Source organism: Cetorhinus maximus, unplaced genomic scaffold (genome assembly GCF_964194155.1).
Source record: "Cetorhinus maximus unplaced genomic scaffold, sCetMax3.hap1.1 HAP1_SCAFFOLD_1980, whole genome shotgun sequence".
NCBI lineage: Eukaryota > Metazoa > Chordata > Chondrichthyes > Lamniformes > Cetorhinidae > Cetorhinus > Cetorhinus maximus.
Window position 1 is genome coordinate 1 of NW_027597920.1, and position 27,700 is coordinate 27,700.

Genomic DNA, 27,700 nt, shown 5'->3' on the forward strand with positions numbered 1-27,700 from the left:
CCCTCACTCCCCATCACCCTACCGCATCACCTCCATCTCCCCCTCACTCCCTATCACTCTCCTGCATCACCTCCAACTCCCGCTCACTCCCTATCACTCTCCCCATCACCTGCATCTCGCCCTCACTCCCTATCACTCTCCCGCATCACCTCCATCTCCCCCTCACTCCCTATCACCCTCCTGCATCACCTCCATTTCCCCCACTCCCTATCACCCTCCCGCAACACAACCATCTCCCCCTCACTCCCCATCACCTCCATCTCCCCCTCAGTCCCTATCACGCTCCTGCATCACCTCCAACTCCCGCTCACTCCCTATCACTCTCCCCATCTCACCCTCCCGCATCACCTCCATCTCCCCCTCACTCCTATCACCCCCCGCATCACCTCCATCTCCCCCTCACTCCCTATCACCCTCCCGCATCACCTCCATCTCCCCCTCAGTCCGCATTTCCCTCCCCACCACTTCCATCTCCCCCTCACTCCCTATCACCCTCCCCATCACCTCCATCTCCCCCTCACCCTCCCGCATCACCACGATCTCCCCTCACTCCCCATCACCCCATCTCCCCCTCACTCCCCATCACCCCATCTCCCCCTCACTCCCGATCACCTTCCCCATCACCTCCATCTCCCCCTCACTCCCTATCACCCTCCCCATCACTCCATCTCCGCCTCACTCCCTATCACCATCCCACATCACCTGCAACTCCCACTCACTCCCTATCACCATCCCGCATCACCTCCATCTCCCACTCACTCCCTATCACCCTCCCGCATCATCACTATCTCCTCCTCACTCCCCATCACTCCATCTCCCCATCACCCTCCCCATCACTCCATCCTCCGCTCACTCCCCATCACCCTTCCCATCACTCCATCTCCCCCTCACTCCCTATCACACTCCCCATCACTCCATCTCCCCCTCATTCCCTATCACCCTCCCGCATCACCTCCATCAACCCTTCTCTCCCCATCACCCTCACCATCATTCCATCTCCCCCTCACGCCCCATCACTCCATCTCCCCCTCAGTCCCTATCACCCTCCCCATCACCTCCATCTCCCCCTCACTCCCTATCACCCTCCCGCATCACCTCCAACTCCCGCTCACTCCCTATCACTCTCCCCATCACTCCATCTCGCCCTCACTCCCTATCACTCTCCCGCATCACCTCCATCTCCCCCTCACTCCCTATCACCCTGCCGCATCACCTCCATCTCCCCCTCACTCCCTATCACCCTCCCGCATCACCTCCATCTTCCCCTCACTCCCTATCACCCTCCCACATCACCTCCATCTCCTCCTCACTCCCTATCACCCTCCCCATCACCCCATCTCCCCCTCACTCCCCATCACCCTCCCCATCACCTCCATTTCCCCCTCAACCCCTATTACTCTCCCCATCACCCTCCCCATCACCTCCATCTCCCCTTCATTGACAACACTCTCCCCTATCACCCCCATCTCCCCCTTACTCCCTCTCACCTTTCCGTATCACCTCCAGCTCCGCCATTACTCCCAGTCCCCTTCCCCTAGGACCCCCAACTCACCTGACACTCCCTGTGTCTCTTCCTCCCCATCCCCCACCCTTCCCCATCACCTAGAGATTTCCATCACTCCCAGCTTCCATTATCTGCCACCATAAAGAAGCATGTAAAGATTGGCTGTCACTGAGCTGAAGTCAGATCTCAAGGAGTACCTCAAGCTCATGAAATTGAATCTCGGGGGAGGGGAGGGTGGGGGGTGGGGTGGGGTGGGGGGTGGGGGGGTGGGTGGGGGGGGAGGGTGTGGGGGGGGCTGGGGGGGAGGGGGGGAGGGGGTGGGGGGTGTGGGAGGGAGGGAGGGAAGGGTGGGGGGGAGAGGGGGAGGTGGGAGGGGGAGGGGGGAGGAGGGGGGAGGAGGGGGAGGAGGGGGGGAGGAGGGGGGAAGGGGGGAGGAGGGGGGAGAGGGGAGGGGGGAGGAGGGGGGGAGGAGGGGGGAGGGGGGAGGAGGGGGGAGGGGGAGGGGTTGGGGGGGAGGAGGGGGGGAGGGGTTGGGGGGGAGGGGGTGGGGGAGGGGGAGGGGGGGAGGGGGAGGGGGAGAGGGGGAGGAGTGAGGGGGTGGGAGGGGCGAGGGGGGAAGGGGGAAGGGGAGGGGGTGGGAGGGGCGAGGGGGGGGGGTGGGAGGGGGTGGGAGGGGCGAGGGGGAGGGGGTGGGAGGGGCGAGGGGGGAGGGGAGGGGGGGAGGAGAGGGGGGATGGGGGGAGGGGGAAGGGGGGAGGGGGGATGGGGGATGGGGGGAGGGGGGATGGGGGAAGGGGGGAGGGGGGGATGGGGAGGGGGGGATGGGGGGGATGGGGGGAGGGGGGGATGGGGAGGGGGGGGAGGGGGAGGGGAGGGGGTGAGGGGGAGGGGGTGGGAGGGGGGATGGGGAGGGGGGGGAGGGGGAGGGGAGGGGGTGAGGGGGAGGGGGTGGGAGGGGCGAGGGGGAGGGGGAGGGGGAGGGGGTGAGGGGGAGGGGGTGGGAGGGGCGAGGGGGAGGGGGAGGGGAGGGGGTGAGGGGGAGGGGGTGGGAGGGGCGAGGGGGGAGGGGGAGGGGTGAGGGGGGGGGAGGGGAGGAGGGGGAGGGGAGGGGAAGGAGGGGAAAGGAGGGGAGAGGAGGGGGGGGGAGGGGAAGGGGGGAGGGGAGGGGAAGGTGGGGGGAGTGGGAGGGGAAGGGGAGAGGAGGGGGGGAGGGGAAGGGGGGAGGGGAGGGGAAGGTGGGGGGAGTGGGAGGGGAAGGGGGGAGGGGAAGGTGGGGGGAGTGGGAGGGGAAGGGGGGAGGGGAAGGGGGGATGGGAAGGTGGGGAGGGGAAGGAGGGGAGGGGAGGGGAAGGAGGGGGTAGAAGGGAGAAGGGAGAGGGGGGGCAGAAGGGGGGGAAGGGGAGGAGGGGGAGGAGGGGAAGGTGGGGGCAGAAGGGGGGGAGGAGGGGAAGGTGGGGGCAGAAGGGGGGGAAGGGGAGGAGGGGAGGAGGGAGGGAGGAGGGGAGGGAAGCGGGGAGAGAGAGAGGTAGGGAGAGGGAGAGAGAGAGAGTGGTAGGGAGAGGGAGAGAGAGATGGGGATAGTGAGAGGGGGGATAGGGAGAGAGAGAGGGAGAGAGGGGGAGAGGGAGAGAGATGGAAACCCTGGGAGCTCTTCAGGAACCAGCTTCACCAATCTGCAAATAGTCAGTTTTGGACATTAGACTAACAATAGCTATTCTGTATGGTCAAGTCAGGGGGTTTCTAATTAATAATAAAAACAGAAAATGCTGGAAAACTCAGCAGGTCTGACAGCATCGGTGGAGAGAGAAACTGAGTTAACATTTCGAGTCGCTATGACTCTTCTTCAGAGCTAACCAGAAGGCTCATACGGACTCGAAACGTTAACTCTGTTTCTCTCTCCACAGATGCTGTCAGACCTGCTGAGTTTTTCCAGCATTTTCTGTTTTTATTTCGGATTTCCAGCACCCACAGTATTTTGCTTTTATGTTTCTGATTAATGTTTTGTCGCAAGTAACGAATAAAGCAAATTATCAAACATGTTACTATCTCCAAAATCAAAGCAAAGTATGACAGAAGCCGGAGATCTGAAATAAAACTCAGCAGTATCTGTGGAGAGCGAAATAGAGTTAACATTCCGAGTCCATCTGATTCTTCACTGGAACTGAAGAGAGGTAGAAATGCGATGGTTTAATGCTGTTGGAAAAGGGGGGAGGGGCAGGTGGAGCAAAAGAGAAGGTCAGGGATTGGTTAGAGGGCAAGGTAGATTAAATTACAAAGATGTCATGGAACACTAGGCAAAGGCAGTGGTAAGGGTTGGAGAAAAGGAACAAAGCATTGGTCTTGTGGATGTGTTAGTAGCAGAATAAAGGTCAGCTCTGTCTGAAAATAAAAACATGAGAACAAGATACAAGACCAGCACTTGGCAAAAAAAATTCAAAATGAAGGTCAGAGATCATGGTCTAAAATTGTTGAACTCAATGTTAAGTCCAGAAGGCTGTAAAGTGCCTAGTCGGAAGATGAGGTGCTGTTTCTCCGGTTTGCGTTGGGCTTCACTGGAACATTGCAGCAGGCCAAGGATGGACATGTGGGTATGAGAGCAGGGTGGTGTGTTGAAATGGCAAGCGACAGGGAGGTCTGGGTCATGCTTGCGGACTGAATGGAGGTGTTCCGCAAAGCGGTCACTCAGTCTGCGTTTAGTCTCTGCAATGTAGAGGAGATCACATGGTGAGCAGTGAATACAGTAGACTTAACCAAAAGAAGTACAAGTAAATCACTGCGTCACTTGGATATAATGTTTGGGGCCTTGGACAGTGAGGAGAGAGGAGGTAAAAGGGCAAGTGTTACACCTCCTGTGATTGCATGGGAAGGTGCTGTGGAATGGAGATGACGTGTTGGGTAATAGAGTGGATCAGGATATCGTGGAGGGAACGGTCCCTTTGCAATGCTGGCAGGGGAGGGGAAGGTGTGTTTGGAGGTGGTGAAGATGGTGGAGGATAATTCTTTGAATGTGGAGGCTAGGGACTTTCCTCACTTCCCACCCTACCAAGCTTGAGGAACAGCACCTCATCTTCTGATTAGGCACTCTCAGCCGTCTGGACTCAACAATGAGTTCAACAACTTCAGACCATGAACTCTGTTCTCCATTTTGATTTTGAATTTTTGCCACATGTCAGTCTGTATCTTGTTTACATTATTTTACTTTTTCAGACAGAGCTGCCCATTATTCTGCCATTAACACTTATACTGGACTAATGCTTTGTTCCTTTACCACAACTATTACCACTTGTTTTCCTTTTTGTTTCATGACATCTTAGCTATTTAATCTCCTCCTCCCTCTAACCCATCCCTGACCCACCCTTTTGCTCACCCTGCACCCCGCCCTGACTTCTCCAACAGCATAAAACCCATCACATTCCTAACTCCCTACAGTCATATTGGACTGGAAACGTTAACTCGGTTTCTCTCTCCACAGATGCTGCCGGAGCTGCTGAGTTTTTCCAGAGTTTTCTGTTTTTAATTTCATATTGCTATCTCTTGTTGCATGAATTTGTTAAAAGGATATGGAAAGAATTGTCCACCGTTTTATTTGGACTTCAGTGCAGGGAGGAGGACGAGTGTGTGGGACAGGGATCTGCAGCTTTGGGGGTGCCAGAGAGATAAAAGCATTCCAAAGAAACTAAAGTTTTCTGAATTTCGACCCTGTACTTGACGGTAATCATTTTTCTAATCTTTTACAGGGCATTACAAGGGCGGGATTTGCAGATGGGTAACTCAACCCAAAAATTAAATTGAGATCTGACATAATTGCTCGATTCATTAGGACCTGAATAGCACCCCCTTGAATGTGAAAGGGGAAATATTTATTTGTTATGTCCGTGGGAAAAGATTTCACACGTCAGTGTGACTGGAAAAGCACCGAGACACACACCCGAGTTATTGTTCCAGTTCACTGACTGTAGAGAGACCTTGAACACCAGATGTACAGCCTGAAAGAGGGTGGGGTCGGGGGGAGACTATACATGTTGTGTGTGTGGACGAAGATTCAACTGATCATCCGACCTGGAGGGACATAAAGACACCCACAACACAGGGAATGTGTTGAAATGTGGAGACTGTGGGAAGGGATTCAGTTTCCCATCCCAGCTGGAAAATCATCGTCGCGGTCACACTGGGGAGAGGCCGTTCATCTGCTCCGTGTGTGGAAAAGGATTCACTCGATCATTCAACCTGCTGGCACACCAGTGAGCTCACTCTGAGGAGAGGCCGTTCAGCTGCACTGACTGTGGAAAGAGGTTCAGGTGTTCATTCAGCCTCATTGCACACCAGCGAGTTCAGACTGGGGAGAGGCCGTTCAGCTGCTCGGTGTGTGGGAAGGGATTCATTCAGTTGTCCCGTCTGCTGGCACACCAGCATGTTCACACTGGGGAGAGGCCATTCACCTGCTCTGTGTGTAGGAAAGGATTCACTCAGTCATCCAACCTGCTGACACACCAGCGAGTTCACACTGGGGAGAGGCCATTCACCTGCTCAATCTGTGGGAAGGGGTTCACTTAGCTTTCTACCCTCCTGATACATCAGCGAGTTCACACTGGGGAGAGGCCATTCACCTGCTCAATATGTGGGAAGGGGTTCACTTAGCTTTCTACCCTCCTGATACATCAGCGAGTTCACACTGGGGAGAGGCCACTGCTCCATTTGTGGGAAGGGATTCACTGATTCATCCAATATGTTGAAACACCAACGAGTTCACAAGTTACTTCAGGGATTGGAATCTGCTGTTGCTGCTGCTATTATCACATCCAGGACTGAACCGTGCTCATTCTGACATTGGGGTTTGTTTCTGCTGATGTTAATAATCCCTGTAACTGGGCTGGAGTTTAATATTCTGGATCTATAGCTGATTGTGTTCTCGGGGCTGCAGTGTCACTTTCAGAACCGCTGTCTCTGATCATCTCCCATAACTCAGGAACTCTCATCAGAAAATCATTTACAACAAGATTCTGAACCTTTACTTCAATCCCAAATTGGTCTTTGGTTCAAAATCTACAGTTCGGCCTCAGCAAAAATTAACATCTCCAATTAGACAGTGCTGATGAATCCTTACTGACTTACACATTACACACAGTGACACCTTCATTATCCACCAGAAAGAAGGGGAATGGGAATTGGGGTTGAATCGAGCGTCTCCAAATGTTAGCCCTCCCGCCTGGTACAGCAATCCCCTCAGCACAGGAATGGAGACAAGTCCAATCCAGCTCATTGGCTGAGTTAAATCTTTGTGGGCCTGCAGGACTGGTTTATTTCAGACAGGAGCAGATTGGTGTCAGTGGTGATGGAGCTGGTTTATCCCATCATCATCATTTAGGCTATGTGCATCCAATGTAGCATGTTGCCCTCTTCATGCCTTGTGTGTTCATCTCTACTCCTTTGACTTCTGACCCATGTGGTTCCAAGATATTAGATGTCATCTGTCCATCCCCCATCTCTTTCCTGTTCTTACCTGCCTCTCCATTGACCTTTTCTTGTTCACATGTCATCATTTTTTCAAGAAACATGCCCAGCCCATCTCCGTTTGGCTTTTTATCTTCTGACGATGTCCTTAACTCTGGTTTTCTGGCCTATTTCATTGCAGCTGATTTTATACCCAATGGGTTTGTGCAATATCTGTCTTTCCGTGTTGTATAAATTGTTTGTTCTATATATTTAGTAGTAGTCCATGGTTCTGCCTCATACATCATGGTCGGTAGCATCCTCCCCCTTAATGCCAGTGGTATTTTCTCATCCTGCCAGATTCAATACTTCTTCATTTGTACAATCCTTCATCTTAAACGTTTAGCCCAGGCATTTGTATTCAGTTACTTCTTCAATTTCTTAAATCTTCAGTTTGTGTATATCTTCTGTCTTGAAGTTCATTATAGATTTTGTTATTTTCTTTTATGCATTTTTAGTCCAATATTTTTACCCTCTTTGTTTTAGTTCGATTGTGCTTCCAAGTCTTTAACAGGTGAAGTAATTTGTGCAACATCATTTACAAAACCCAAATCTGTTATTTTCTCCATCAATATTTAACCCTTTCTCCTCTAACATTATCTTCAGTATGTCTTCCATTACTGTGCTGAATATTTTTGGTGAGATTATATCACTTTGTCTCATTCCTCTTTCAATATTTATCAATAATTTTACATCTTTGTCGATTGTGTATTCTGGCCTGTGCAGATATGTGTTACGATCTTCAAATAGCCCTCATTTATCCCTGTTTTCCTTTAAAGCTATAAATAAACCTGGGTTCCACTGAATAAAATGCCTTCTCAAAGTTAATGAATCCAACACACAGGTTCAGCTGGTATTCATTTGTCTTTTCAATTAGTTTGTTTATTGTATTTTAGATGCTGTACTGTAGAGTATCTTTCTCAAAACCCTGTCGGTTCCCTTGCTATTTGCCTAATACTGTCTCGATACTATTTTGAGTAACTCTAGTTGAATTTTGTACAAATGAAATAATAGACAGGTGGGTTTGTGGATCTAAATGTCAGTTTTATCTCCTATTTAGAACTATAGAACCATAGAAAAGTTACGATGCAGAAAGAGGCCAATGAGCCCATCATGTCTGCACCAACCAGAAAGAGGAAAAAGAAACTAGCTGCTCATATTTATCCCGCTTTCCAGCCCTGGTCTGTAGCCTTGCAGGTTACAGCACTTCAGATGCAGATCCAGGTACCGTTTAAATGAGTTGAGCATTTCAGCCTCAACCACCAACTTAGGCAGTGAGTTCCAGACACCCACCACCCTCTAGGTGAGAACATTTTTCCTCATGTCACCTCTAATCCTTCTACCAATCCCCTTAAATCTGTGCCCCCTGGTAATTGACCCCTCATCTAGGGGAAACAGGTCTTTCCTGTCTACCCTATCTAGGCCCCTCATAATTTTGTACACCTCAATTAGGTCACACCTCTCCTATGGAAAACAGCCCCAGCCTATCCAATCTCTCCTCAGTTGCAATTTTCAAGCCCTGGCAACATTCTTGTAAATCTCCTCTGCACTATCTCCAGAGCAATTATGTCCTTCCTGTAATGAGCTAACCAAAACTGTACACAAAATTCCAGCTGTGGCCTAACCAGCGTTTTATACAGTTCCAGTATTACATCCCTGCTTTTGTATTCAATACCTCGTCCAATAAAGGAAAGCATTCCATATGCTTTCTGTACCACCTTATCCACCTGTCCTGCCACCTTCAAGGACCTGTGGACATGCACTCCAAGGTCTCTCGCTTCCTCAACCCCTCTCAATATCCTCCCATTTATTGAGTATTCCCTTGCTTTGTTTGCCCTCCCCAAATGCATTACCCCACATTTTTTCAGACTGTATTCCATTTGCCACTTTTCCACCCACTCAACCAAACCATTGATATAATTCTGGAGACAACAGTTATCCTCTTCACTATCAACTACATGGCCAATATTTGTGTCATCTGCAAATTCCCCAATCATACCTCGCACATTTAAGTCCAAATCATTAACATATGCAATAAACAGCAAGGGACCCAACACTGAGTCCTGTGGAATGCCACTGGAAACCGCTTTCCATTTGCAAAAACATCCATCGACCATTACCCTTTGCTCCCTGTAACTGAGCCAGTTTTGGGTCCAACCTGCCACCTCCCCCTGTATCCCATGGGATCTCACTTACCTGACCAGTCTGCCATGTGGGACCTTGTCAAATGCTTTACTCAAATCCATGTAGACAACATCCACTGCACAATCCCATCAATTCTCCTTGTTACTTCCTCAAAAAATTCTATTAAGTTAGTAAGACACGATCTTCCCCTAACAAAACCATGCTGACTATCCCTGATCAGTCCGTGCCTTTCTAAGTGACAGTTTATCCTGTCTCTCGGAATTGATTCCGATCATTTTTCCACCACCAAAATTGGACTGACCGGCCTATAATTTTTTGGCCTATCCCACACATCCTTTTTAAATAATGGTACAACATTCACAGACCTCCAATCCTCTGGGAGCTTGCCTGTATCTAGTGAAGATTGGAAAATGATCCTCAGAGCATCCGCTATTTCCTCCCTGGCTTCCTTTAACAGCCTGGGATCCAATCAATCTGGCCCTGGTGACATCAAGGATGCCAGTCCCTCCAGTACTCCATCCCTCACTATACTTATTGTATCTAATGTTTCACATTCCTCCTCTTTAACTAGAATGTCTGCATTGTCCCTCTCCTTAGTGAAGACAGAGCCAAAGTACTCAATGAGAACCCTGCCCACATCTTCTGCAGCAATGCACAAGTTACCATGTACATCTCTGATAGGCCCGACCCTTTCCTTAGTTATTCTCCTGCTCTTAATGAACTGGTAAATATCTTTGGGTTTTCCCTGCCAATATTTTTTCATGTCCTCTCTTTGCTTTCCTAATTTGCTTTTTGACTTCACCCCTGTACTTTCTATACTCCTCTAGGCTTTCTACGGTATTAAGCTGTTTGTGACTGTCATGAGCTTTCTTTTTCGGCTTTATCTTACCCTGTATGCTTCTGGATAATCAGGGGGCTCTAGATTTGGCAGTACCAACCTTTTTCTTTGTGTTGACATGTCTACACTGTGCCCGTAGAATCTCGCTTTTGAATGCCTCCCATTGATTTGACACCATTTTCCCTTCTAATAGCTGTATCCAGTCCACTCTCACCAGCTCACCTCACAGCTTTGTAAAATTTATCTTCCCCCAATTTAGAATTTCACTCCTGTTCTATCTTTGTCCTTCTCTATAATGATGCTAAGTCTAACTGTATTATGGTCACTATCTCCAAAATGGACCCCACTGCTACTTCATCCATTTGCCAAGCTTCATTCCCTAAGACTAAATCTAGAATTGCACCCATCTCATTGGGCTTGTTATGTGCTGGCTGAAAACGTTCTCTTGAATGCAGTTCAAAAATTTTGCACCCTCTGTGCCCCTCACACTTCATATGCCAATTGATATTAGGGTAGTTGAAGTCTCCAACTATTGATTTGCACTCAGAAATTTGCCTACATATTTGCTCTTCTAACTCCCTTCCACTATTTGAGGGTCTATAAGATTGAGAGAGTGCAGAGAAGATTTACTAGGATGTTGCCGGGTCTTAAGGAGTTGAGTTACAGGGAAAGATTAAACAGGTTAGGACTTTATTCCTTGGAGCATAGAAGAATGAGGGGAGATATGATTTACATATGAAGTTTACAAAATTATGAGGGGTATAGACAGAGTAAATGTGAGTAGGCTCTTTCCACTTAGATTAGGAGAAATAAACACGAGAGGAGATGGCTTTAGGGTGAAAGGGGAAAGGGTTTAGGGGAAACATTAGGGGGAACTTCTTCACTCAGAGAGTGGTGAGAGTGTGGAACGAGCTACCATCTGACGTGGTAAATGCGGGCTCACCCTTAAGTTTTAAGAATAAATTAGATAGATACTTGGATGGGAGAGGTCTGGAGGGTTATGGACGAGGTGCAGGTCAATGGGACTAGCGGAATAATATTTCGGCACAGACTAGAAGGGCCGAATGGCCTGTTTTCTGTGCTGTAGTGTTCTATGGTTCTATAGTACACTCCATGTCGTGTGACTGCCTCTTTTTATATCTGAGCTGAACCATATGACCTCATTTGATGCTTCATTTAGTATATCATCCCTCCTCATAGCTGTAATTGTTCCTTTGGCAAATAATGCTACATCCCCACTTTTTTTATCTCCCTCTCTAGCCTGCCTCAAGATCCAGTGATGTTGATCTGTCATTTTTGCCCCTCTTTAAGCCAAGTTTCCATTAGAACAGTGATATCATGCTGCCATGTATCTATCTGTGCCCTTAGCTCATCAGCTTTGTTTGCTATATTCCATGTATTTAAATAAATACCTTTTAACATTGCCAAATTCCTGTACTGTACACTTTTTAACCTGTGCTGCTTCTGTCTTTTCAGAGTTACTCACTAATTCACCACCTCCCATTCCCTGTCTGAATTTCCCTCAGGTTTTCAGGCTTCTGCCAATCTACTCGGGTATATGGGAGGTGGTGGCATAGTGGTATTGTCACTGGACTATTCTCAATGGGGACGTTTCAATGTGGAAGTGTCAACAGGGAGGTTTCAACAGGGAGGTTTCAATGGGGAGGTTTCAATGGGGAAGGTTCAATTTGGAGGCTTCAATGGAGAAGATTCAATGGGGAAGTGTCAATGGGGAGATTTCAGTTTGGAGGTTTTAACAGGGAAGTTTCAATGGGGGAGTTTCAATGGGGAAGATTTAAATGGGGAGGTTTCATTAGGAAGGTTTCAAGGGGGCGGTTTGAATGGGGAGGTTCCAATGGGGAGGATCCGCTGGGGAGGTTCCAATGGGGAAGTTTCAATGGGGAGGTTCCAATGGGGAGTTTTCGATGGGAAGGGTTCAATGGGGAAATTTCAATGGGGGGCTTTCAATGGGGAAGTTCCATTGGGGAGTTTTCAATGGGGAATTTTCCATGGGGAGGTTTCAATGAGGAAGTTCAAATGAGGAAGGTTCAAAGGCAAATTTCAATGGTGAGGATTCAATGGGGAGGTTTCAATGGGGAATTTTCCATGGGCAGGTTTCAATGGGGAATTTTCCATGGGACGGTTTCAATGGGGAAGTTCAAATGGGGAGGTTTCAATGGGGAATTTTCAATGGGGATGTTCCATTGGGGAGGTTTCCAAGGGGAGATTTCAATGGGGAAATTAAAATGGGAATTTTCAAAGGGGAGGTTTCAATGGGGAGTTTTCAATGTGGAGGTTTCAATGGGGAATTTTCCATGGGGAGGTTTGAATGGGAAGTTTCAATGGGCAAGTTTCAATGGGGAGGTTTCTACAGAGAAGTTTCTGTAGGGAAGCTTCAATGGGCATGCTACAATGCGAGTATCAATGAGGAGCTTCCAATGAGGAGCTTCCAATGAGGAAGTTTAAATTGGGAGGTCTCAATGGGGAAGTTTCACTGAGAACTTTCAAAGGGGAAGTTTCAGTGCAGGAGTATCGGGAAGTTTCAAATGGGCCGTTTTCAATGGGGAATTTTTAAGGGGAAGTGTCATCCATAGGGCGGAAATTTTACCTCATTGTGTGAGTGCGTGCCCAACCCGAATGAGTGTAAAATGATGCGTGATGATGTCGGGTGAGCATCCCAACGTCCTCAGGCACTCGGATGATATTTCGATCGGCTGGCGCACGTCGGAGTGTGCAGCAGGCACGCCGACACTTTAAAGGCCTATTAAGGCCATTAGCAATGTAACTGAATTTTATTTTTTGCTGCCCATTCACCTTTACAGTTGGCAGGCAGGCGAAAAGTGGCCTTTGCATTATTTGCGAAACCTCACCCACGAACAGGATGAGGTTTCGACCCATCTTTAAAAATAAAATTTTCATACTAATTTCTAACATGTCCTTGCTCATGTCACAGACTCACATGAGGGGACATGTTTTCTAACATATTAAAATTCTTTATTTTAATTTTTCATATCTTCATCTCCCTTAGGGAGCTGTGTGCCTCAGGGAGCTTATCCAGTGCGCACTCACGCGCATGCGTGAAGTTACACTCTCGCCCTCCTCCCCTCCGCACTGCCGGGTGAAATCACGGTCCGGCCCTGATCGCGGGCAGCGGCCAGCCTCCTGACCGCTCTCACCCGCCCCTGCCCAGCCTGCCCAATGGGATAAAATTCTGCCCATAGTTTCAATGGGGAATTTTGAAAGCAGTACTTTAAACAGGGAAGTTTCAACCAGATGTTTCAATGGGGAGGTTACAATGGGGAAGTTTCAATGGGGAATCTTCAAAAGGGAAATTTTATTTGGTAGGTTTTCATGGGGAGGTTTTAATGGGGAGGTTTTCATGGGGAGGTTTTAACGGGGAGGTTTTAACGGGGAGGTTTTAATGTGGAGGTTTCAGCGGGGAAGGTACAACAGGGAAGTTTCAATGAGGAATTTTCAAAAGGGAAATTTTATTTGGGAGGTTTTAATGGGGAATTTTCAATGGGAAGGTTTCAATGGGGAGGTTTCAATGTGGAAGTTTCAATGGGGAAGTTTCATTGGCGAGGATTCATTGGCGAAGTTTCATTGGGGAGGTTTCGACGGGGAGGTTTTAGTGGGGAGGTTTTAATGGGGAGGTTACAATGGTGAAGTGTCAATGGGGATGTTTCAATGGGGATGTTTTAATTGGGAGGTTTGATTGGGGAGGTTTTAATGGGGAGGTTTTCATGGGGCAGTTTCAATGGGGAAGCAACAATGGGGCGGTTTCAATCGGGAGGTTTTAATGGGGACATTTCAATTGGGAAGTTTTAATGAGGAGGTTTCAGTGGGGTGGATTCAATGGGGAGGTTTCTATGGGGAGGTTTCTATGGGGAAGTTTCAATGGGGAGGGTTCAATGGGGAGGTTTCAATGGGGTGGATTCAATGGGGAGGTTTCTATGGGGAGGTTTCTATGGGGAGGTTTCTATGGGGAATTTGAAAAAGGGAAATTTTAATGGGGAGTTTTCAATGGGGGAGTTTAAATGGGGAATTTTCAAAAGGGAAATTTTAATGGGAAGGTTTCAATGGGGTGGTTTCAATGGGGATGCTAGAATGGTGCAGTTTCAATGGGGATGTTTCAATGGGATGTGTTCATTGGGGAGGTTTCAATGGGGAGGTTTCAATGGGGAGGTTTTAATGGGGAGTTTTCAGTGGGGAGGTTTCAGTGGGGAGGTTTCAATGGGGAGGTTTCAGTGGGGAGGTTTCAGTGGGGAGGTTTCAATGTGGAGGTTTCAGTGGGGAGGTTTCAATAGGGAGGTTTCATTTGGGGAATTTTCGATTGGGAAATTTTAATGGGGAGGTTTCAATGAGGGGGTTTCAATGGGGAAGTTAAAATGGTGAGGTTTTAATGGGGAGGTTTTAATGGGGAGGATTCAATGGGGAAGTTTCAATGGGGAAATTTTAATGGGGAGGTGTCAATGGGGGAGTTTCAATTCGGAATTTTCAAAAGGAAAATTTTAATGGGGAGGATTCAATGGGGAAGATTCAATTGGGAGGTTTGAATACGGAGGTTTCAATAGGGAATTTTCAAAAGTGCAGTTTTAATGGGGAGGTTTCAATGGGGAATTTTCAATGGAGGGGTTCAATGAGGATGTGTCAATTGGGAGGTTTCAACGTGGAAGTTTCAATGGGGAAATTTCATTGGCGAAAATTCATTGGCGAAGTTTCATTGGGGAGGTTTGAATGGGGAGGTTTGAATGGGGAGGTTTCATTGGGGAGGTTTCATTGGGGAGGTTTCACTGGGGAGGTTTCAATGGGGAGGTTTGTTTGGGGAGGTTGGAATGGGGAGGTTGGAATGGGGAGGTTGGAATGGGGAGGTTTCAACAGGGATGCTACAATGGGGTAGTTTCAATGGGGGAGGTTTCAATGGGGTGGATTCAATAGGGAAGTTTTAATGGGGAAGTTACAGCGGGTAGGTTTTAATGGCCAGGTTACATTGGGGAAGTTTCAATGGGCAGGTTTCAATGGGCAGGTTTCAATGGGCAGGTGTCAATGGAGAGGTGTCAATGGGGAGGTTTCAAAGGGCAGGTGTCAATGGGGAGGTTCCAATGGGGAAGCTACAATGGGAAGGATTTAATTGGGATGTTTTAATGGGGAAGATTAATTGAGAGGTTTTAATGGGGAAGTTTCAATGGGGCGTTTCAATGGGGATGTTTCAATGGGGACGTTTCAATGGGGTGGATTCAATGGGGACGTTTTAATGGGGAGGTTGCAATGGGGAAATTTCAATGGGGAGGTTTCATTGGGGAATTTTTGAAAGGGAAATTTTAATGGGGAGGTTTCAATGGGGAAGTTACAAAGGTGAGGTTTTAAGGGGGAGGATTTAATGTGGTGCATTCAATGGGGATGTATCAATGGGGAAGTTTCACTGGGGAGGTTTAATTGGGAAGGTTTCAATGGGGAAGTTTCAATGGGGAGGGTTCAATGGGGAGGTTTTAACGGGGAGGTTAGAACGGGGAGGTTAGAACGGGGAGGTTAGAACGGGGAATTTTTAATGGAGAGGTTTCGATGGGGTGATTTCGATGGGGAAGTTTCATTGGGGAGGTTTTAATGGAGAGGTTACAATGGGGAAGTTTCAATGGGGAAATGTTAATGGGGAGGTGTCAATGGGGGAGTTTCAAATCGGAATTTTCAAAAGGGAAATCTTAATGGGGCGGATTCAATGGGGAAGATTCAATGGGGAGGTTTTAATATGGAGGTTTCAATGTGGAATTTTCAATGGGGAGGTTTCAATGTGTAACTTTCAATGGGGAAGTTTCATTGGCGAAAATTCATTGGCGAAGTTTCATTGGGGAGGTTTGAATGGGGAGGTTTGAATGGGGAGGTTTCAGTGGGGAGGTTTCAGTGGGGAGGTTTCAGTGGGGAGGTTTGAATGGGGAGGTTTGAATGGGGAGGTTTGAAAGGGGAAGCTTTGAATGGGGAAGCTTTGAATGGGGAAGCTTTGAATGGGGAATTTTCAAAAGGTAAATTTCAATGGGGACGCTACAATGGGGCTGTTTCATTTGGGAGGTTTTAATGGGAATGATTCATTGAGAGGTTTTAATGGGGAAGTTTCAATATGGACATTTCAAGAGGGAGTTTTCAATGGGGAAGTTTTAATGGGGTGGATTCAATAGGGAAGTTTGAATTGGGAGGTTTCAATGGGGATGTTTCAGTGGGCAAGTGTCAATGTGGAGGTTTTAATGGGGAAGTTATAACGGGCAAGTTTTAATGGGGTGGTTAGAATGGGGAGGTTAGAATGGGGAGGTTAGAATGGGGAGGTTAGAATGTGGAGGTTATAAGGGGGAGGTTAGAATGGGGAGGTTAGAATGGGGAGGTTAGAATGGGAAGGTTATAAGGGGGAATTTTCAACGGGGATGTTTCAATGGGGGCGTTTCAATGGGGAATTTTCAAAAGGGAAATTTTAATGGGGAGGTTTCAATGGAGTGACTTTGATGGGGTGGATTCGATGGGGAAGTTTCATTGGGGAGCATTTAATGGGGAGGTTAAAATGGGGAAGTTTCAATGGGGTAATTTTAATGGGGAGGTGTCAATGGGGGAGTTTCAATTCGGAATTTTCAAAAGTGAAATTTTAATCGGAAGGTTTCAATGGGGAGGATTCAATGGGGAAGATTCATTGGGGAGGTTTAATGGGGAGGTTTCAATGGGGAATTTTCAAAAGGGGAATTTTAAAGGAGACGTTTCAATGGGGGAGTTTCAATGGGGAATTTTCAGAAGGGATATTTTAATGGGGAGGTTTCAATGTGGTGATTTCGATGGGGAAGTTTCATTGGGGAGGTTTTAATGGGGAGGTTACAATGGGGAAGTTTCAATGGGGAAGTTTTAATGGGGAAGTTTCAATTCAGAGGTTTTAATGGGGAGGTTTCAATGGGGAATTTTCAAAAGTGAAGTTTTAGTGGGGAGGTTTTAATGGGGAGGTTTCAATGGGCAGGGTTGAAGGGGGAGGTTTGAAGGGGGAGGTTTGAAGGGGGACGTTTGAAGCGGGACGTTTGAAGGGGGAGGTTTCAAGGGGGAGGTTTCAAGGGGGAAGATTCAATGGGGAGGTTTTAATATGGAGGTTTCAATGGGGAATTTTCAAAAGTACAGTTTTAATGGGGAGGTTTCAATGGGGAGGTTTCAATGTGGAAGTTTGAATGGGGAAGTTTCATTGGCGAAAATTCATTGGCGAACTTTCATTGGGGAGGTTTGAATGGGGAGGTTTGAACGGGGAGGTTTGAATGGGGAGGTTTGAATGGGGATGTATCGATGGGGAGGTATCGATGGGGAGGTATCGATGGGGAGGTATCGATGGGGAGGTATCGGTGGGGAGGTATCGGTGCGGAGGTATCGATGGGGTGATTTCGATGGGGTGATTTCGATGGGGTGATTTCGATGGGGTGATTTCAATGGGGTGATTTCGATGGGGTGATTTCGATGGGGTGATTTCGATGAGGTGTATTCGATGGGGAAGTTTCATTGGGGAGGGTTTAATGGGGAGGTTACAATGGGGAAGTTTCATTGGGGAAGTTTCAATGGGGAGGTGTCAATGGGGGAGTTTCAATTCGGAATTTTCAAAAGGGAAATTTTAATCGGGAAGTATTATTGGGGAGGATTCAATGGGGAGGATTCAATGGGGAAGTTTCAATGGGGAGGTTTCAATGCGAAGGTTTCAATGGGGAATTTTCAAAAGTGACGTTTTAATGGGGAGGTTTCAGTTTCAATGGGCAGGTTTCAATGTGGAAGTTGTAATGGGGAAGTTTCATTGGGGAGGTTTTAATGGGGAGGTTACAATGGGAAAGTTTCAATGGGGAAATGTTAATGGGGAGGTGTCAATGGGGGAGTTTCAAATCGGAATTTTCAAAAGGAAAATCTTAAAGGGGAGGATTCAATGGGGAAGTTTCAATGGGGAGGTTTTAATACGGAGGTTTCAATGGGGAATTTTCAAAAGTACAGTTTTAATGGGGAGGTTTCAATGGGGAATTTTCAAAAGTGCAGTTTTAATGGGGAGGTTTCAATGGGGAGGTTTCAATGGGGAATTTTCAATGGGGAAGTTTCATTGGCGAAAATTCACTGGCGAAGTTTCATTGGGGAGGTTTCAATGGGGAGGTTTGAATGGGGAGGTTTGAATGGGGAGGTTTGAATGGGGAGGTTTGAATGGGGAGGTTTGAATGGAGAGGTTTCAGTGGGGAGGTTTCAGTGGGGAAGCTTTGAATGGGGAAGCTTTGAATGGGGAAGCTTTGAATGGGGAATTTTCAAAAGGTAAATTTCAATGGGGATGCTACAATGGGGCTGTTTCATTTGGGAGGTTTTAATGGGAATGATTCATTGAGAGGTTTTAATGGTTAAGTTTCAATGGGGACATTTCAAGGGGGAGGTTTCAATGGGGAAGTTTCAATGGGGTGGATTCAATAGGGAAGTTTGAATTGGGAGGTTTCAATGGGGATGTTTCAATGGGGAAGTTACAATACGGGGTTTTAATGGGGAAGTTACAACGGGGAAGTTTTAATGGGGAGGTTAGAATGGGGAGGTTATAAGGGGGAGGTTAGAATGGGGAGGTTAGAATGGGGAGGTTATAAGGGGGAGGTTAGAATGGGGAGGTTAGAATGGGGAGGTTAGAATGGGAAGGTTAGAATGGGAAGGTTAGAATGGGAAGGGTAGAATGGGGAGGTTAGAATGGGGAGGTTAGAAGGGGGAAGTTTCAATGGGGATGTTTCAATGGGGAATTTTCAAAAGGGAAATTTTAACGGGGATGTTTCAATGGGGGAGTTTAAAATGGGAAAATTTCAAAAGGGAAATTTTAATGGGGAGGGTTCAATGGGGTGATTTTGATGGGGTGGATTCGATGGGGAAGTTTCATTGGGGAGCTTTTTATGGGGAGGTTACAATGGGAAGTTTCAATGGGGTAATTTTAATGGGGAGGTGTCAATGGGGGAGTTTCAATTTGGAATTTTCAAAAGGGAAATTTTAATCGGAAGGTTTCAATGGGGAGGATTCAATGGGGAAGATTCATTGGGGAGGTTTTAATGGGGAGGTTTTAATGGGGAATTTTCAAAAGTGAAGTTTCATTGGGGAAGTTTCAATGGGCAGGTTTGAAGGGGGAGGTTTGAAGGGGGAGGTTTGAAGGGGGAGGTTTGAAGGGGGAGGTTTGGAGGGGGAGGTTTGAAGGCGGAGGTTTGAAGGGGGAGGTTTGAATGGGGAAGCTTTGAATGGGGAAGCTTTGAATGGGGAAGCTTTGAATGGGGAATTTTCAAAAGGGAAATTTCAATGGGGACGCTACAATGGGGCTGTTTCATTTGGGAGGTTTTAATGGGAATGATTCATTGAGAGGTTTTAATGGGGACATTTCAAGGGGGAGGTTTCAATGGGGAAGTTTCAATGGGGTGGATTCAATAGGGAAGTTTCAATGGGGAGGTATCAATGGGGAAGTTCCAATGGGGAAGTTTCAATGGGGTGGATTCAATAGGGAAGTTTCAATGGGGAAGTTCCAATGGGGAGGTTCCAATGGGGAGGTTCCAATTGGGGAGTTTCAATGTGGAGGATTCAATGAGGATGTTTCAGTGGGGAATTTTCAAAAGGGAAAATTTTAATCGGGAGGTTTCAATGGGGAGGTTCCCATAAGGTGGGTTCAATGGGGAAGTTTCAATGCGGAGGTTTTAATGGGGCAGTTTCAATGGGGAAGCTACAATGAGGAGGTTTCAATTGGGAGGTTTCAATGGGGAGGTTTCAATGGGGAAGCTAGAATGGGGAGGTTTCAATTGGGAGGTTTTAATGCTGAGGATTCAATGGGGATGTTTCAGTGGGGAATTTTCAAAAGGGAAATTTTAATAGGGAGGTTTGAATGGGGAGGATTCCTCCTTTTGAAAATTCCCCACTGAAACATCCCCATTGAATCCTCCGCATTAAAACCTCCCAATTGAAACCTCCTCATTGTAGCTTCCCCATTGAAACTGCCCCAATAAAACCTCCGCATTGAAACTTCCCCATTGAACCCACCTTATTGGAACCTCCCCATTGAAACTTGCCCATTGAAACCTACCGATTAAAATTTCCCTTTTGAAAATTCCGCATTGAAACTCCCCATTGACACCTCTCCATTAAAATGGGGAAATTCTAATGGGGAGGTGTCAATGAGGAAGTTTCAATGCAGAATTTTCTAAAGGGAAATTTTAATCGGGAGGTTTCAATGGGGTGGTTTCAATGGGGAGGTTTCAATGGGGAAGTTACAATGGGGAAGTTACAATGGGGAGGTTACAATATGGTGGATTTAATGGGGAGGTTTTAATTATGAGGTTTCAATGGGGTGGGTACAACGGGGAGGTTTTAATGGGGTAGTTTTAATGGGGAAACGACAATGGGGAGGTTTCATTTGGGAATATTCAAAAGGGAAATTTTAATGGGGAGGTTTCAATGGGGAATTTTCAAAAGTGAAATGTTATTGGGGAGTTTTCAATGGGGAGGAATGAATGGGGAGGTTTCGAAGAGGTGGACTCAATGGGGAAGTTTCAATGGGGTGGTTTCAATGGGGAAGTTTCAATGGGGTGGTTTCAGTGGGGTGGTTTCAATGGGGAAGTTTCAATGGGGAGGTTTTAGTGGCGAGATTTCAATGGGGAGGTTTCAATGGGGAGGTTCCAATAAGGTGGGTTCAATGGGGAAGTTTCAATGCGGAGGTTTCAATGGGGCAGTTTCAATGGGAAAGCTACAATGAGGAGGTTTCAATGGGGAGGTTTTAATGGGGATGTTTCAATGGGGAATTTTCAAAAGGGAAAATTTAATCGGGAGGTTTCAATGGGGAGGTTTCAATGGGCAAGTTTCAATGGGGAGGTTCCAATATGGTGGGTTCAATGGGGAAGTTTCAATGCGGAGGTTTTAATGGGGCAGTTTCAATGGGGAAGTTTCAATGGGGAAGTTTCAATGGGGAAGTTTCAATGGGGAGGTTTCAAAGGGGAAGTTTCATAGGGGAAGTTTCAAAGGAGAAGTTTCAAAGGGGAGGTTTCACTAGGGAAGTTTCAAAGGGGAGGTTTCAAAGGGGAAATTTCAAAGGGGAGGTTTCAAAGGGGAGGTTTCAAAGGGGAAGTTTCAAAGGGGAGGTTTCAAAGGGGAGGTTTCAATGGGGGAGGTTTCAATGGGGAGGTTTCAAAGGGGAAGTTTCAAAGGGGAGGTTTCAAAGGGGAGGTTTCAATGGGGAGGTTTCAATGGGGGAGGTTTCAATGGGGAGGTTTCAAAGGGGAAGTTTCAAAGGGGAAGTTTCAAAGGGGAGGTTTCAAAGGGGAGGTTTCAATGGGGAAATTTCAATGGGGAGGTTTCAACGGGGAAGTTTCATAGGGGAAGTTTCAAAGGGGAAGTTTCAAAGGGGAAATTTCAAAGGGGAGGTTTCAAAGGGGAAGTTTCAAAGGGGAAATTTCAAAGGGGAGGTTTCAAAGGGGAAGTTTCAAAGGGCAAGTTTCAAAGGGGAAGTTTTAATGGGGCAGTTTCAATGAGGAACTTTCCAAAGGTAAATTTTAATGTGGAGGTTTCATTGGGGAAGTTTCAATGGGGAAGTTTCAATGGGGAAGCTACAATGGGGAGGTTTTAATGGGGATGTTTCAGTGGGGAATTTTCAAAAGGGAAAATTTAAGGGGGAGGTTTCAACGGGGGAGTTTCAATGGGGAATTTTCAAAAGGGATATTTTAACAGGGCGATTTGAATGGGGAGGATTCAATGGGGAAATTTTAATGGGGAGGTGTCAATGAGGGAGTTTCAATGCGGAATTTTCAAAAGGGAAATTTTAATCGGGAGGTTTCAATGGGGAGGTTTCAATGGGGAGGTTTCAATGGGGAGGTATCAATGGGGAGGTTTCAATGGGGAGGTTTCAATGGGGAGGTATCAATGGGGAGGTTTCAAAGGGGAGATTTCAATGGAGAGGTTTCAATGGGGAGGTTTCAATGGGGAGGTTTCAATGGGGAGGTTTCAATGGGGAGGTTTCAATGGGGAGGTTTCAATGGGGAGGTTTCAATGGGGAGGTTTCAATGGCGAGGTTTCAACGGCGAGGTTTCAATGGGGAGGTTTCAACGGCGAGGTTACAATATGGTGGATTTTAATGGGGAGGTTTCAATGGGGAGGTTTTAATGGGGAGGTTTCAATGGGGTGGGTACAACGGGGAGGTTTTAATGGGGTAGTTTTAATGGGGAAGCGACAATGGGGAGGTTTCAATTGGGGATATTCAAAAGGGAAATTTTATTGGGGAGGTTTCAATGGGGAATTTTCAAAAGTGAAATTTTTTTGGGGAGTTTTCAATGGGGAGGAATGAATGGGGAGGTTTCGATGGGGTGGACTCAATGGGGAAGTTTCAATGGGGAGGATATAATGGAGCAGTTTCAATGGGGAAGCTATAATGGGGTAGATTCAATGGGGTGGATTCAATTGGGTGGATTCAATGGGGTGGATTCAATGGGGTGGATTCAATGGGATGGATTCAATGGGATGGATTCAATGGGATGGATTCAACGGAGTGGATTCAATGTGGTGGATTCAATGGGGTGGATTCAATGGGGTGGATTCAATGGGGAAGTTCCAATGGGGTGGATTTAATGGGGAAGTTTCAAAAGGGATATTTTAATAGGGAGGTTTGAATGGGGAGGATTCAATGGGGAAATTTTAATGGGGAGGTGTCAATGGGGAGTTTCAATGCGGAATTTTCAAAAGGGAAATATTGATCGGGAGGTTTCAATGGGGAGGTTCCAATAAGGTGGGTTCAATGGGGAAGTTTCAATGCGGAGGTTTTAATGGGGCAGTTTCAATGGGAAAGCTACAGTGAGGAGGTTTCAATGGGGAGGTTTTAATGGGGATGTTTCAATGGGGAATTTTCAAAAGGGAAAATTTAATCGGGAGGTTTCAATGGGGAGGTTTCAATGGGCAAGTTTCAATGGGGAGGTTCCAATATGGTGGGTTCAATGGGGAAGTTTCAATGCGGAGGTTTTAATGGGACAGTTTCAATGGGGAAGTTTCAATGGGGAAATTTCAATGGGGAGGTTTCAACGGGGAAGTTTCATAGGGGAAGTTTCAAAGGGGAAGTTTCAAAGGGGAAATTTCAAAGGGGAGGTTTCAAAGGGGAGGTTTCACTAGGGAAGTTTCAAAGGGGAAATTTCAAAGGGGAAGTTTCCAAGGGGAGGTTTCAAAGGGGAGGTTTCAAAGGGGAGGTTTCAAAGGGGAAGTTTCAAAGGGGAAGTTTCAAAGGGGAGGTTTCAAAGGGGAGGTTTCAATGGGGGAGGTTTCAATGGGGGAGGTTTCAAAAGGGAAGTTTCAAAGGGCAAGTTTCAAAGGGGAGGTTTTAATGGGGCAGTTTCAATGAGGAACTTTCCAAAGGTAAATTTTAATGTGGAGGTTTCAATGGGAAAGTTTCAATGGGGAAGTTTCAATGGGGAAGCTACAATGGGGAGGTTTTAATGGGGATGTTTCAGTGGGGAATTTTCAAAAGGGAAAATTTAATGGGGAGGTTTCAACGGGGGAGTTTCAATGGGGAATTTTCAAAAGGGATATTTTAACAGGGAGGTTTGAATGGGGAGGATTCAATGGGGAAATTTTAATGGGGAGGTGTCAATGAGGGAGTTTCAATGCGGAATTTTCAAAAGGGAAATTTTAATCGGGAGGTTTCAATGGGGAGGTTTCAATGGGGAGGTTTCAATGGGGAGGTTTCAATGGGGGGGTTTCAATGGGCAGGTATCAATGGGGAGGTTTCAAAGGGGAGGTTTCAATGGGGAGGTTTCAATGGGGAGGTTTCAATGGAGAGGTTTCAATGGGGAGGTTTCAATGGGGAGGTTTCAATGGGGAGGTTTCAATTGGGTGGGTACAACGGGGAGGTTTTAATGGGGTAGTTTTAATGGGGAAGCGAGAATGGGGAGGTTTCAATTGGGGATATTCAAAAGGGAAATTTTATTGGGGAGGTTTAAATGGGGAATTTTCAAAAGTGAAATTTTTTTGGGGAGTTTTCAATGGGGAGGAATGAATGGGGAGGTTTCGATGGGGTGGACTCAATGGGGAAGTTTCAATGGGGAGGGTATAATGGAGCAGTTTCAATGGGGAAGCTACAATGGGGTAGATTCAATGGGGTGGATTCAATTGGGTGGATTCAATGGGGTGGATTCAATGGGGTGGATTCAATGGGATGGATTCAATGGGATGGATTCAATGGGATGGATTCAACGGGGTGGATTCAATGTGGTGGATTCAATGTGGTGGATTCAATGGGGTGGATTCAATGGGGTGGATTCAATGGGGAAGTTCCAATGGGGAAGTTCCAATGGGGTGGATTTAATGGGGAAGTTTCAATGGGGAGGTTTCAATGGGGAAATTTCAAAAGGGATATTTTAATAGGGAGGTTTGAATGGGGAGGATTCAATGGGGAAATTTTAATGGCGAGGTGTCAATGGGGAGTTTCAATGCGGAATTTTCAAAAGGGAAATTTTAATTGGGAGGTTTCAATGGGGAGGTTCCAATAAGGTGGGTTCAATGGGGAAGTTTCAATGCGGAGGTTTCAATGGGGCAGTTTCAATGGGAAAGCTACAATGAGGAGGTTTCAATGGGGAGGTTTTAATGGGGATGTTTCAATGGGGAATTTTCAAAAGGGAAAATTTAATCGGGAGGTTTCAATGGGGAGGTTTCAATGGGCAAGTTTCAATGGGGAGGTTCCAATATGGTGGGTTCAATGGGGAAGTTTCAATGCGGAGGTCTTAATGGGGCAGTTTCAATGGCGAAGTTTCAATGGGGAAATTTCAATGGGGAGGTTTCAAAGGGGAGGTTTCACTAGGGAAGTTTCAAAGGGGAGGTTTCAAAGGGGAAGTTTCAAAGGGGAAATTTCAAAGGGGAAGTTTCCAAGGGGAGGTTTCAAAGGGGAGGTTTCAAAGGGGAGGTTTCAAAGGGGAAGTTTCAAAGGGGAAGTTTCAAAGGGGAGGTTTCAAAGGGGAGGTTTCAATGGGGGAGGTTTCAATGGGGAGGTTTCAATGGGGGAGGTTTCAATGGGGGAGGTTTCAAAGGGGAGGTTTCAAAGGGCAAGTTTCAAAGGGGAGGTTTTAATGGGGCAGTTTCAATGAGGAACTTTCCAAAGGTAAATTTCAATGTGGAGGTTTCATTGGGGAAGTTTCAATGGGGAAGTTTCAATGGGGAAGCTACAATGGGGAGGCTTTAATGGGGATGTTTCAGTGGGGAATTTTCAAAAGGGAAAATTTAACGGGGAGGTTTCAACGGGGGAGTTTCAATGGGGAATTTTCAAAAGGGATATTTTAACAGGGAGGTTTGAATGGGGAGGATTCAATGGGGAAATTTTAATGGGGAGGTGTCAATGAGGGAGTTTCAATGCGGAATTTTCAAAAGGGAAATTTTAATCGGGAGGTTTCAATGGGGAGGTTTCAATGGGGAGGTTTCAATGGGGAGGTATCAATGGGGAGGTTTCAATGGGGAGGTTTCAATGGGGAGGTATCAATGGGGAGGTTTCAAAGGGGAGGTTTCAATGGAGAGGTTTCAATGGGGAGGTTTCAATGGGGAGGTTTCAATGGGGAGGTTTCAATGGGGAGGTTTCAATGGCGAGGTTTCAACGGTGAGGTTTCAACGGCGAGGTTACAATATGGTGGATTTTAATGGGGAGGTTTCAATGGGGAGGTTTTAATGGGGAGGTTTCAATGGGGTGGGTACAACGGGGAGGTTTTAATGGGGTAGTTTTAATGGGGAAGCAACAATGGGTAGGTTTCAATTGGGGATATTCAAAAGGGAAATTTTATTGGGGAGGTTTCAATGGGGAGGAATGAATGGGGAGGTTTCGATGGGGTGGACTCAATGGGGAAGTTTCAATGGGGAGGGTATAATGGAGCAGTTTCAATGGGGAAGCTATAATGGGGTAGATTCAATGGGGTGGATTCAATTGGGTGGATTCAATGGGGTGGATTCAATGGGATGGATTCAATGGGATGGATTCAATGGGATGGATTCAACGGGGTGGATTCAATGTGGTGGATTCAATGGGGTGGATTCAATGGGGTGGATTCAATGGGGAAGTTACAATGGGGAAATTTCAATGGGGAGGTATCAATGGGGGAGTTTCAATGGGGAATTTTCAAAAGGAAAATTTTAATGGGGAGGCTTGAATGGGGAGGTTTGAATGGGGAGGTTTGAATGGGGGGGGTTTGAATGGGGGGGTTTGAATGGGGGGGTTTGAATGGGGGGGTTTGAATGGTGGCCGTTCGCATGGGGGGTTCGCATGGGGGGGTTCCCATGCAGGGGTTCCCATGCGGGGGTTCCCATGCAGGGGTTCCCATGCGGGGGTTCCCATGCTGGGCTATGTTCTGCCGGGACGTTTCAATAGGAAAGTTTCAAACATACGAACATGGGAACAAAGAGCAGGAGTAGGCCATTTAGCCCCTGGAGCCTCCTCTGGCATTGAATAAGATCATGGCTGATCTGTGAGGAAACCTGAAATCTGCAGCCCACCTACCCCTGATAACCTATCACCCCCTTGCTTACCAAGAATCTATGCAACTCTGCCTTAAAATTATTCAAAGACTCATGACCCACTGAGTAAAAAAATTTCTCCTCATCTCTGTTTTAAATGGGTGACCCCTTATTTTTAAACAGTGACCCCTAGTTCGAGATTCTCCAACAAGATGAAAACCCTCTCCACATCCACCCTACCATAACCCCTCAGGATCTTATATGTTTCATTCAAGTCACCTCTTACTTTTCTATACTCCAGTGGATACTCCAGTCTAGTCTGTCCAACCTTTCCTCATAAGACAACCCAGCCATTCCAGGTATTAGTTGAGTAAACCTTCTCCGAACTGCTTCTAACGCATTTACATCCTTCCTTAAATAAGGTGACCAATACTGTACACAGCCGGGAAATTTCACCGGGGAGATTTCAACAGGGCAGTTACAGCTGGGAAGTTTGAGCTCGGAAGCTTCATGGGAAGTATAGTCGGGTAGCTTCTTCCGGGATGTTTCAACAGGGAACTTATATCTGGGAAGTTTCAATGGGGAAGGTTCAGCTGGGACATTTCTGCCAAGAAGCTTCAACAGGGAAATTTCAAGGAAGTTTCAATGGGGAAATTTGAGCTTGGAACTTTCAACGGGGAAGTTTCACCGGGGAAGTTTCACCAGGGAAGTTTCAACAGGGAAGTTTCACCAGGAACTTTCAGCTTGGTAGTTTCAGCCCAGAAGCTTCAGTGGGGAAACCTAGAAAAATGGGAGCAGGAGTAGGTCATTCGGCCCTCGAGCCTGTTCCACCATTCAATATGATCATAGCTGACGCTCTATCTCAACGAGGAAGTTTCAGCTGGGAATTTTCAATGGGGAAGTTTCAATGTGGAAGATTCAAGAAGGAAGTTTTAGCAGGGATGTTTCACCATGGAAGTTTCAACAAGGAAGCTTCAAAGAAGAAGTTCCAGTGGGGAAGCCTCAGCGGGGATGATTAAACGGGGAACTTTCTACGGGGAAGTTTCAGCCGGAAGCTTCCAAGGGTTAATTTCAATGGGGCAATTTCAATGGAAGTTTAAGTGGGGAAGCTTCAATAGGGAACTTTGCTCGGGGAAGTTCAGCCGGGAAGTTTCAGCCCGGAAACTTCAATGGTGATCTTTCAAATGAGAAGTTTTAACGGGGAATTTTCACAACAGTGGACCACAGCCCAAATTACTTATGGGCATATTGAACTTTTTAAGGATGACGTGTTT

At 46.9% G+C, this 27,700-nt stretch overlaps 1 protein-coding gene across 1 annotated transcript in view; it reads left to right on the forward strand.

Annotated features, from left to right (window-relative positions):
• Nucleotides 1-5,849: 5,849 nt before the first annotated feature.
• pex26 (peroxisomal biogenesis factor 26) overlaps nucleotides 5,850-27,700 on the forward strand; it is a 38,939-nt gene continuing 17,088 nt past the window's right edge. Inside the window, exon 1 of the mRNA XM_078537151.1 lies at nucleotides 5,850-5,853. The gene's annotated coding sequence lies outside the window, so the exon portion shown is untranslated. The remainder of the gene's footprint in view (nucleotides 5,854-27,700) is intronic.